This window comes from Vicugna pacos, chromosome 23 (genome assembly GCF_048564905.1).
Source record: "Vicugna pacos chromosome 23, VicPac4, whole genome shotgun sequence".
NCBI classification, from domain to species: domain Eukaryota; kingdom Metazoa; phylum Chordata; class Mammalia; order Artiodactyla; family Camelidae; genus Vicugna; species Vicugna pacos.
In genome coordinates this window covers 12552414-12564498 of record NC_133009.1, presented here as the reverse complement: position 1 = coordinate 12564498, position 12085 = coordinate 12552414, and the positions used below count along the sequence as shown (strand labels likewise).

The 12085-nt window shown below is 51.8% G+C and overlaps 1 long non-coding RNA gene across 1 annotated transcript; it reads right to left on the bottom strand.

Annotated features, from left to right (window-relative positions):
* Positions 1–9489: 9489 nt before the first annotated feature.
* On the bottom strand, positions 9490–11218 carry LOC140688610 (uncharacterized). The gene is made up of 4 exons (XR_012063309.1): positions 10989–11218; positions 10783–10878; positions 10439–10545; positions 9490–9799 (listed from the first exon to the last, which is right to left on the bottom strand). It is a non-coding gene; the product is annotated as an uncharacterized lncRNA (long non-coding RNA).
* Between the last annotated feature and the right edge of the window lie 867 nt (positions 11219–12085).

The following is a 12085-nucleotide window of genomic DNA, read 5'->3' as shown; positions in this document are numbered from 1 at the left end:
GGTAGACAAACAGAGGTGCTTTAAGGGAGCTAATCAAGAAGTCAAAGGGGCAACAAGAACACCAAGACTGTGCTCCCGCCCTTCCTGGTGCCTGGCTCCTCCAGGGAAATCTCTCTCCCTCCCTTTCCACACACACCTGTTTATCGCCTCGCCCTCCCACACCCATCTTTGCCCCAGTGCCCACAGCCTGCCTCCTTCAGATCCTGCGTGAGGCACTGATTTTTTACCGTCTGGTGTTGTGATGACGATGTGCGTGTGTAACCTTATCTGAGGCCACACTTCTTGGAGCAAGTTGGGGCCAGATTCCTGACAACTCCTGGCCTATAAACCCTCAGGGCCACAAGCCCTTGCGCCAGGCGGCCTCACCAGTTCTGCTGGTGAGCCCTGAGCCAGCTAGGCAGCCAGTTCATGAGAAGCCTCGCGTCAGCTGAGGTTTTTGACAACCTCCTGATGCTCCAAGCCTAGGTTAGGTAGGCCTGCTCTTCATAAGCAGACAGGAGCATAAAAATTGTAATAAAAGAGTAACTAACTAAGGTTTACTGCACTTGTACTGGGTCCCGGGCACCTATATGCATTATCTAATGCCCTCTTTATAACTTTAGAAGTCGGTACTAAAAGTTAGGTGCTATTTTCATGCCCTTATTAAAGATAAAAGAACCAAACCTCAAACACCATTTGTCCCGAAAGCCATGCTTGTACCTGATAGCAGTGTTTCTCGACTTCCAGGAGCATCAGCAACTCCTGGGGTCCCCAGCCCAGAGGTCCTGACTCAGTGGGTCTGGTGCAGAGCCTGAATTTGCATTTCTCAAAAGCTCATGGGCAGCACTGCTGGTCCCGGAAGCTGCACTGCCCTGCACCACACTTAGGTCCCGCAGCGGCCAGCAGAGAATCCCCTGAGTCTCTCACAGCTCTCTCATGTTGTTGCTTCATGGTCTTTACCCAGAAATCCAGGCACTACAGGTGTTGGACCTCTCTGCCACCTCGGCTAGAGAGCCCCTCTCCCAGAAACAGGGCTGCAGAGGGGGCAGACACACACCAACATCCCTGCCTGTGCCCAAGACAACCGGTCACACTTCGCAGCGCGATGAGGCTACTCAGCTATAACCGAGCCGTCCTTGCCCTTAGCTGGTGGAAAAGCAGATGGGGGCCAGGGTCAGGGTCAGGGTTAACTGGGACCTCGAGCCCACCAGCTAATCGCTGTTTCTGCCATCTCAGCACTTACCACTGATTTCTGCATTGTTTGACTAATACTCCGACTGTAATGAAAGTGCCATGAGGACAGGCCTCTCGTCAGTCTGTTTCCCACTGTGCACCCAGCATCTAGGACAGTGGCTGGCACACAGGAGGTGAGCAAGAAAGACATGTCGAACAAACAAACAAATGGACAATGGACGAACAAATGAAGATGTGAACAACCAAATGCAGAGAGTCACGGACAGGCCTGGGAGAGGGATGCGCATGACTGGTTGAGAAGCTGGAATATTAATTTGAATAGAGAAACCAGAAGAATGTTCTGGGACACTCAGCTTCCCCACCTTCCTTCTCGAAAGAGGTCACCTTTTCACAGGTGGGAAAGGTGGGGCCTGGTGGCTTGCACACACAGTAATCTGGACAGAGGTGCATCAGTCTGCTAGTTGCCGTTACGAATATCACACACTGGATGGCTTAAACACCAGAAATGTACCGGCCCCCAGCTCCAGAGGCCGGAAGTCTGACACCCAGGTGGTTCCTCCCGACGGCTGTGAGGAGTCTGTTCCAGCCTCTCTCCTGGCCTCTGGTGGTTTGCAGGCATCTCAGGTGTTCCTTGGCTTGAAGGAGCCTCACCCCAGTCTCTGCCTTCATCTTCACATGGCCTTCTCCCTGTGTTCCTGTCTCCAAATTTCCCCTTGTTATAAGGACACCAGTCATTTTGGATTAGGGCTCACCCAAATGAGCTTGTCTTAACCAATTATATCTGCAGTGACTCTACTTCCAAATGAGGTCACATTCTGAAGCGCTGGGGGTCAGGACTCATCACTAGAAGCAGTGTGAAAGTAAGACAGTGAAGACCCGGTGAGAAGGTGGTCAAAGGTGCTTGTCCTCACGTGGTGGACTTCAGACCACTCTAGCAGAGCAGCTACACCTGCTCCCTGGGACTGGCAGACAAGGCCAAGGGCTGAGGGCCTGAGCGGGCCAGCTACAAGCCCCATCCCCCAGGTGCTGCGGGTACCAGAACCTGCTCTCCTCCGGGAGGCTGCCTTGGGGAGCCCGGCCCACTACACCCCAGGCCAGAGCAAAAGGGACCAGAGAAACAAAAAACGCTCACGGTCAACTTGCAGGCTTCCCTTTCTGGTGCTTCGGGTCCTGCATGCAACTTACAACACTGCCCCCTCTCTGCCACCACCTTTTTCGTGTGGCAGGAAGGAAAGGTCACTTCAGAGGCACGGACATGCAAGGGCCAGACTGAGCTGCTGTGCTTCCACCCCATGCTGCTCCCTGCTGTTTCAGGACCTTCCCTCCTGCCTTAGGTGCCTGCACTCCAATCGTCCCCCTCGCGTCCTTCCAAGGCCTTGCGCTGTGTGTGGTGTTTACACTGGAGGGAAGGAAGACGCCTCTAACGCTATTCTGTACTCTAATTTTCTTTCTCATTCAATCAAGCTCAACAAACTCAGTTTTAATGCTTTTACCAATAGCTCCTGGTGAAGGCAGCAGCCACTAATTACATAAAACAATTTATTGGAGAGCTCCTTTCAGTCCCAGGCACCATTCCTAATTTAGTGACTGTGGACAGAATTTGGCTGGTTTTGGATTCGTCAGAACAGAAGCTAAGTCTTGAAGATGGAGAGTTCTCTCCCCACACAGGCTGTCTAGCTGGTGTCTGCCTGTGACCCTCTGCTCACCCCACTCTGCCCTGCACGCTCCCCTCCACCTGACCCTCTGGTCACCTCATCCACTCCCACATCTGACTTCCACTGTCATTTACCTGCTGATGACCCCAGATCTCTAAGTATCTCCTTCCTGGATCATCTATCCACTGCATGCAGGAATGTCCAGTGGGAGGACCACACGCACTTCAAACGTGCCTTGCCAGCCTGAACTGCCCCACTCCCAGGGATGCCCCTCCCTCCTCCTCATCTCCGCTGATGGTGCCATCATTTGCCAGGTTGCATATCCAGGAGCCTGGATGTCTGCCCCAACTCCTCCATCCCATTTACCGCCCACGTTCAAGTCACCACTTCCGGTTATCCAGGACTATGACTAGATGGTGTCCTCTCCTCCCCACCACACCCATTATTATGCCTTGGTTATGGGCCTTCAGATGCCCAGGATCCCGCAATAACCTCTTATCTGGATGCCCTGGCTCCAGGCATAAAAATCTACCTTTCTCCCTGACTCTGATGTGATTTTTGTACATGTACATTTGATTACGTCCCCACCATCCACCTGCTGCAAACCTATTGATGACTCTCTGTCACTGTCCAGATGAAGCACAAACTCCAGAAAAAAGATTCAAGACCTTTTGACAACTGGTTCAGCCTCTTGCTCCAGGAGCATCTTCACACACACCCCCCCAGGGCCTCCCCTTGTTCTCTGTGCCTGACACTGTCCCCTACTCCTGCCTTCATCTCTCTGGCCAACTCCTAACCCAACTCAAGGGTCACCTCCTGGGGAGCCTTCGGTGAGTCCCAAGATGAGACAGGCGATGCTCTTATATGGTCCCTGAGCATATGGACTTACCTCTGTTAAAGCACTTAACACACTATATGGCCATAATCATTTTTTTCTCAGCCCAACCATACTCTGAGTCTCAGAGAGCAGAACTGTGTCTTAGTCATCATAGGATCCCCAGCACCTAGAACACGCCTAGTATGGCCGTAAGAGATGGCTCTGACTGGTCAGTCAGTCAGACTATATGGTGTAGAACCAGCACTTGGCCCACAGCGAGGTGAGGAGAGGTGGTCAGATACCCACCTCGTCACTAAGACGGCACGAAGTGGTGGTACTGGCATGGGCTTTGAGATCAGCCAGCCTTGAGTCCAAACTGCGACTTCACCGCTGTGTGACCCTGAGCAAGTGCCTTTACCTGTCTGAGCTTCAGTTGCCTAATGTGGAATGAGAATAAGTGGTAGGGCCGGTGGGGGTGGGGTTTGGAATGTATGTTAAGAGTGCTCCGGCAGTTTTAGTTAAAATCCTGTGCTGATTATACGCCGGAGTCTTTGACAAAACAAAAAAACCCACACAACAGCGACAGAAAACACCTAAGGCTTTATTGTTTCAGGATGCTCTAATCATATTAAGTCATGCCTGTCCCCAGTGTTCTAGAAGAGTCTGACTTACTCTCAAGGTAGTCAGTTACGTGATAAAGAGAGGATAAATACTCCCTGATGGTTTAAAAGCTGATCTCAGTTTTGTCCCCCATTGAGATCTGTTGATTCTTAATGGACAAGTGCTTGGTGCTTTATGAGCCAAATGATGATACAATTGGCCCATTTCTAGTTAAACAGGGAAAAAAACAAAAATTATAACAGTTCAGCAGGCCTGACACAATCTAAACTTATGTAAAAATTGTCTTCTTATAAAACTAAGATAAAACCAAATGGGGATACTAATACTTCCTCATAGAGTTGTGGGGAGGGTTGAAGGAGACAAATGTACAAAGCGGGTGGTGAGAGTCCTTATTCCCCAGTGATGGGGATGTTTTGGTGGTAGAGGGGGCCTGCATCTCCAGCCCTTCCGAACATTCCCTTTAGAGCTTACATCATGACGGTGTGTCTGCATGAATGTGTCCTGCATGTGCTCTCTGGACCCTTTGGTACAGAGACCTTTGTCCATAAAATGTCATAGAATCATGGCTCTGTAAAGCTGGAGAACTCAGGGACCCGTGGCATGGCTCCTCTCACGTCACATGGACAGGAGAACTGAGGCCCAGTGAGGAGGAGAGATAGCCAAGGTCATGCAACCCATGACCATTTGGGCAGCCAGGACCAGCAGGCAGTCTCCCTGACTGCCCGTCCATGATGCTCCTCACATCTCCCCCAGCTCCTCCGTCCACATCCCCTCCCTGTGCTTCGCGGCTGGCTCCGCAGGTGTAGCCCACCGGCATCTGGCCTAGAGGTGTATGGGCCGTGGCCCAGCCCTGTGACGTCCACCTCTAAAGCCCCTGAGGGGCCGCGGGGCTGGGGGGAGGAGGGGGCCGTGTCTGCAAAGGCTTCTGGAGAAACATTCATGGCATGAGAAGAAAATGCCTCACGGCCATGGCCTGGATTCTTCTCAAAGTCAAGTCAGGGTGGGTGCGAGGAAAACTGGAAGTGAAGTGATGGAAGTGCTCAGAGCAGACCGCTCCTAGGCTGGGCAGGCAGGCCTGAGGCACCTTCCAGAACGTGTCTCCTGAGAAGAGGCGGTTTGCTGCTGCGGGTTCAGGAACCAGGTCAGCATTTCTGTATCAGGACACTGTGCAGTCTCTCAGCATCCCAAGGGGTCTGAGTCCTCTAGAGTCCAGTCTCTCACACTCCACTCCCCACTCCTCCCCTCAGCAGGTTGTGCCAGCCCACCTAGGGGAGGGCCAGGGCCCTGGCCTCCTCCTTCAGGGCCAGGAGGGTGGGGCGTCCTTCTCTGGTGACAGGCAGGATGGCAGAGAGTGGGCCAGGCTGAGGGGCATGGGTTTCCTAGTGCTTCTGGTCCCTGGATGCTCCTTGCAACCTGGGGGACTTCCCCAAATCACTGACGCCTGGCCCTTCGCCAGAAACCCTGCTGCAGGAGGGCGGAAGTGTGGCCCTGGCACTTTTGATTTTAAAAAGCGAGCCCCATAGTACTTCTGATCAACACTCAAGGTGAGAGTGGCAGGGTATGGAGATCAGATATGGCTTCCTGCTACTCACAGTTAAGATGCCAACATTTTGAAATGCATAAGTCAGAGCAGACTTGAGGCTGGTCCTCTAACTCTGCTCTCTCTCATACTCTCAGAGAGGAAGAGCTGGAGTGGCAGCCGTGCCGGGCCCCAGGCAGACCTGGGGCCCTCCTGGCTTCTCCACAGCCTCCCCTGAGAGGCTGTTCCTGACACCTGCTCACGGTTGGGTTGCTCTCAACTTGGCCCAGTGCTTTACTGCCTCCCAAAAGCTTGGGCTTGGTTCCCATCTGAGACCCCCATGGAGCAAGAGTCTTAAAAGCAGACGCCATATACGTTGTGTTTCTCAGCAGAGAAAGGCTGGAAGGCAGCCTTCAGAGCAGCAGTTCTTGACTTTTAACCTGCCCGGGAATCATCTGGGATCTGTGTTAAAGAGCCAGCTCTGATTCAGCAAGCCTGGGGTGCTGCCTGAGCTTCTGCATTGCTGACAAGCTCCCAGGGGAGGCCACTGCTGCTATCCAAGGACCACACCACACTCAAGGGCCTACACCACTTGCAAACAACAGGGCTCTCGCTGTGAACAGGTCAGGGTACTTGTGAACAGGCCGTGGTGACTAACCATCCCGGTTCACCTGGGACTGACGGGTTCCCTGGGGACATGAGGCTTTCAGCGCTAAAACCTGGGACCATCTCAGGCATGCCAGGATGCTCGGTCACTTGCCCGCAAGCCCATGTCCCAGGACAATCAGTTTAGGTGAAGACTTGAAATAGACATGGGGGGAAAGCACAAGAACACTTACAAAGTAACAAACAAGAGGCTATAAATTGTTTTTTGCTAGAAAAAGTACCTTTAAAGCACTTTAAAGGAAGGTAAGTGGAACTCACCATCACAGCGAAGCAGGATTGATCAAGAAAGGTTGAGCTGTGAGTCAAAGTGGGAAGGAAAAAAAAGATCCGGAGAGCGATCCCAGGCCAAGACGAGGGCAGGGCTCCTGTTGCCACGTGAACCCGCTTTGGTAGGCATCGATTTTGCATGACGCTATTTCCTCTCAGTTGTCAGAAGCTACAAAATCATTAAAAATCATGTCCAAGCATGTGCTGGTGTATTTGTATTAAATGCCTTTGTCTAATTGTTACAGGTCACTTTCTTCCCCCTCATGCCCACGGCAGGTGATTTGGCCCTGCACTGAAGATGCCCTGGCCTTCCTGCCTGGGTGGCTTTAGAGAATGTCAGCCAGCGCGGTGGTCTGATGGTGGCAGCCCTGGTCTGGATTTGGTTCTGTCTCCACCTGGCCATGCGCTCTGTGATCTGGGTAGATAGGGGGTCAGTGTCTTTCAGTCCGTTCCTGTCCTCTTCCCCTCAGAGGGATGACAGCGGCATGAGGGCCCTCCCTGAGGGGCTCCTGCAGACACAGGACCTCACTGACTTTGGCAGGGCCTGGGAGAGCCCGGAGTCTGCTCCAGGGAGGCTCTTACTACAAAGACCACACACAGTATTCTTGGGAACACAGCCATACTCTGGCCTCTGGGTTTTGATTCCTAGAACTCAAAGTGTGTGGGTTTGGAATACAGTACACTCTGGGCTGGGGTCCAGGAAGACTTCTTACTTATAAAATATATTAAAAATAAGTGCAGCTTTATTTCTTTAGCAGCAGTTAGGATATGAACTATGGAGGTGGGCAGAAGTGAGGGCAAGGCCAGCTCTGGGACTTTCTGGTGGTCTGATCTTGGCAAATTACTTAACCTTTGGACCCTTGGTTTCCTCATCTATAAACGGAGATTATTACAGTGTCTGGTCTTCAGGGTTGTGGAGCCTCGTGCCTCGGCTGGCAGGCAGAGCCCCAGAAGAATAGCTACACTGTGGTCACTGTGTTACTGTCACAGTTTCACAGATGGCTGGAGAAGGCGCCTGGCAGGACCCCTGCTGGGCCTCCTTTAAGGAACCACTTGTCATTGGCACACAGTTGGTAATTGGAAGTTCCACGATGCTGCCAAGCTACTTGAAAAGTTGTGTTAGAAATCCATATCTGATAAAAGAGAACAAAATTCTCAGTTCACAGTGCTTAGAGATCAGGCTGACTTTAAAAAAAATAAATAAATGTTTTATTTCTGAAGAGTTTTCAGTGTGTAGGAAAGTTGTGCAGCTAATACAGAGAGTTCCCACACACCCCTCACCCAGTTGCCTCCCATTGTTAATATCTCACTGTTTTGAGTATTGTGTATTCCTCATTCACAAATGAGGAAACCTAGCCTAGGAGGTTGCAGAGCTGCTTAAGGGAATTATAGAACTCTCTTCTCCATCATCTTCTTGCTCTGGCGATGCGCACAGCAAACCCTTCCACCACCGTTAGCATGGAGGTAAATTCCTGCCAGGCACTGCAATAGCCCAGGTTCTGTATTAACACGTCACTCTGGGGAGTCCCTGGGTCTTCCGGGATGCCCTGGATTCCCCGGGAACTTCTAGGTCCCAATACGTTTCTTGGTTCCACCCTACCCTGCCTGGCTACTGCTCCTGTTGGCCCCCAGCCCAGGCCTGGGCCCCTCCAGGTGCACCGCCGGGCCTCTCACATCTCAGACAGCTGGGGCCTGGGGACATAGGGAGGAAACAGCCTTCAGCCTGGATCCCTGGGCAAACAGGTGATGCTGCATAGCCTCATTACGTAGGGCCCCAGCCTCATGTGCCCGGGGCGGGCCCTCCTTGTCTCTCACAGGGAGTCCTGCCCCTGCCCCCTGCTGGGCAGGGAGTGTTGTGGTCCAGCTGTTCAGCTTTTGTTTGGCTTCCCTTTTTCTGTGGGGAAGCTGCAGGTTTTCCGTTTATAAAAACAACCCTCGTTCCCACCTGCACCCTTCCCTCTGTGCCTGCCCTTGGTGTGTGGCCATCCAGGGCACCGAGCACGCCCACTGAGCCAGGCTCCTGCTGACCCCTGACTGGTCCCCCTGCACAAGCTAGTTCTGACCAGAGTTCTTGCAGGAGTTACATGGTTTCAGGGTGGCCTGGAGTGGAGGGGGTTGGGATGAGGGAGCTTTCTTAGAGATTAGTGAGTCAAACCTCCAAGAACCTGTAGGGCACATTTCTGCTTTCTCTTTTTCAGATGAGAACTAGTATAGTGGTCTAAGACCTATTCTGAGCCTCAGTTTTCTTTCCTGGAAAATGGGACTAAACCAATGCTCTAGGTGCAAGTATGTGGGGAAGACTGAAGGAGAGGGGTGAGTAACACAACGCCTGGCTGTTTCATTCCCGGCTCTGTGGGCCATACCATTACACCAGGTGCCCCTGTGGCCTCAGCCCACCAGATGCTCCAGGACAGCCCTCTGCTGCTGCCCAGGGTTGAGGGCAGTGTCAGAGCAGCAGCACGATGGTGCAACAGCCTTGCACAAACCCGAAGAGTTGTGTGTGACAGTCACTGAGACTTCCTCAAATTAGTTCTCTATGCACCACGAAACTGCTCCAGAAAAACAAAGGTGCAAAGAACATCTTTCAGTTGAAACCATGTGTTAAGAGCACCCTAGGAAACTGGAATTTAAAACAATCAGTAGCCAATTATTTATAAAGCGATGAGTGGTTTGTGTCCCAAATCACCTCCTTCCCAATTACTGTGTGTGGTACATTCTGATTTCAAGTGTTGGGTTCTCTTAAAGCAGGAATTTAAATAAGAACTTTGTGCTTTGTGTTCAAGCTGTGTATTTGGGAGACAGATACATATATATCATTTCTCATAGTATCCAGCAAACAAAGAACGCTTGAAGAACATGCAGGAGTCTGAAATTCATGAGAGGCCATGTGACAGATCTCCCCGGAGGAGTTCCAGATGTTTCCTGAAAACGAACAGGAAGAGTGAGGTCTCTGCATTGTGTCTCAGACCTGAGTGAGGCCAGTTCTGGAATTTGAGGCTTGGCGGGGAGGAAATAAGGTCTGAAAAGCCGAGGACCAGGGCCTCTCCTCTCTCAGATCCCCTCTGTGCACTGGATGGGTAGCTGAGGACAGGAAGAGAAATGAATGAGAGAGAGAGATGAGGAGAGAGAAGCAAAAGCAGGCTAGCAGGCACCTGGGGGCCATTTGCACCTGCTCATCAGTGGGGAAGTAGATTTAAAACCAGCCCCAAAATAGCCGTGTCTCGGCCTTGCTCCCCTTGCTTTGTCTTGAGACCTATGCGCTCGAATGCCCTTCAACGCAGGCATGAGAACCTGCCCAAGGCAGGATGCCATGTGCGGGCAGGCAGCACAGAAGCCAGCTGAATGAGCCAGGACAGCTGGGGAAGTGTTTGCCCTCAGAAAACCTGGCCAGGCTGGAGGCTGGAGGTTGTGTAAAATGCCCTTCAGGGGGCTTTGGCCATCAGAGAAAGTCTAGGTGATGTGCTGTCCTCCAGGGCTCCACCCAGTGAGGGAATTATACTAAAGACCTGAATAGCTACCGTGTCTGGGGCATCTGCAGAGGGCCAGCACGACGTGCATTACTCACTCAGCCCTCAGTGAAGCCCTGTGAGGTAGGCATTGCTTTCCCCATTCTACAGCGAGACTGCCGTGGTCTCATCCAGCTCATGTGTGGGGCTGGGTATCAGCCCCGGGTCCCTGTGACTCAGGAGCGGGAGCTCAGCGTCCCATCTAGACTCTCACCAAGTCCCACAGATGCAGCAGGTGAGCTCTCTGGGGTCCAGCGAGGATGGGGAAGTCTGGTCAGCAGGCAGATGCGAGGCCTCGAGGTACAGCTATTAAAACAGAACCTAAAGAAGACATTGGATTGTTGCCATTGCTGTTTGAAAATCCTCTCCTTCGATGGGATCAAGCAAGCCACACAAACTAGCTGTCAAGATCCTGGACTGTGAGGTGGACCCCACCCGGCCATTGGTTTGTATCTGCCACTCACCACCCTGAGTCAATTATTCAACGTCTTTGTACCTCAAGTTCCTCATTTGTAAGTTCCCCAAGGGCAGTTGTGAGATGGAGCGAGACAGGCTTACCTGGTGCCCAGCCTGAGTTCAGTGACTGGTCACTGGTCACCATAATGCGTTGTCGCTGTAGGCATTCCTGTCGGTCTCTGCCCTGGGGCGTCCTCCCTGACAAAAGGCAAGAGCATGGAGGTGACTCTCTAGCTGGGCTTTGTCAAAGGATTAGTGCAGAAAAACACAAAGGGCATGGTGCTCTTCTGGACTGAACCCAGACTCACGTCTTCTGCTAATCGGATGCACTTGGAACTCATTGTGGACTCTGACAGTGGAATAGTCCTGGGCCAGTGCCTTTGGGCTCTGTCTCTTGAAAGTCGAAACAAAAGTTCCTCCTCTGACTTCTTTCTGAACCCTCCTCACTAAGCAAATGCAGCTTTTTCCAAGGTCTCTGTGGGATGCGCTCAGGATGCATTCACCGTGGTCACCACCTTGGTAGTGGCTGGCACCAGCTGGGAACCTGGCGTAGATGTGTGCTGTGAAGAACCACAAGCTCCTATGGGTGACATGTCATGAGTGTGCTATGTGACGTCAGCTGCAAGCTGATGTCATGGGAGTGGTGACAATGAGGCCAGGAACCCCTCTGGGACAGGTCACCCATTCTCCTGGGGCACAGAGCTAAGGTGCAAATGGGCAGAAAGTTGCCCTGGAAGACTGCCCAGGGTTGTCCACACACACGCTGTGTCTACCCTCCCTCCCCATCTGGTCCAGCTGCAACCCCCGCAGGCAGGCCTCTACCCTACTTGACTTGCAAATACTCTTAGGGCGGTCACCTATACTCTCCAAATGACCAAATCCATTTTTCATTTCTGTTTTTCCCTTATGTGCTCTTTCTGCAACATCCCACTCCGTGGACCACTTCCATATTCTTAAAATCACCTTCTCTTCTGGAATCTAGGTTAGAAATTATTTCTGTATTGCCTCCTGCCTCTTTGGTCGCATTTTTTTTTATTGATTCATAATCATTTTACAGTGTTGTGTCAAATTCCAGTGTTCAGCACAATTTTTCAGTCATTCATGGACATATACACACTCACTGTCACATTTTTTTCTCTGTGATTTATCATAACATTTTGTGTATATTTCCCTGTGCTATGGTCACATTTCTTGGTCTCCTTTGCTGACTTCTTCTTCTCAGCCCAGTATTAACTCCTACCTTTCTTCCCATCTGCTCTCTCACTCTGCCACTCTTGGGGCACATTCATCCTCACACCTGGCTTCTGCCACCACTTCTACTCCCAGCTCTGGCTCCAGCCTAGACCCCTCTGCTGAGATTTTGTATCCAACTGCCCATTGGCCAGCTCCCTCATAGGTCCTTGGG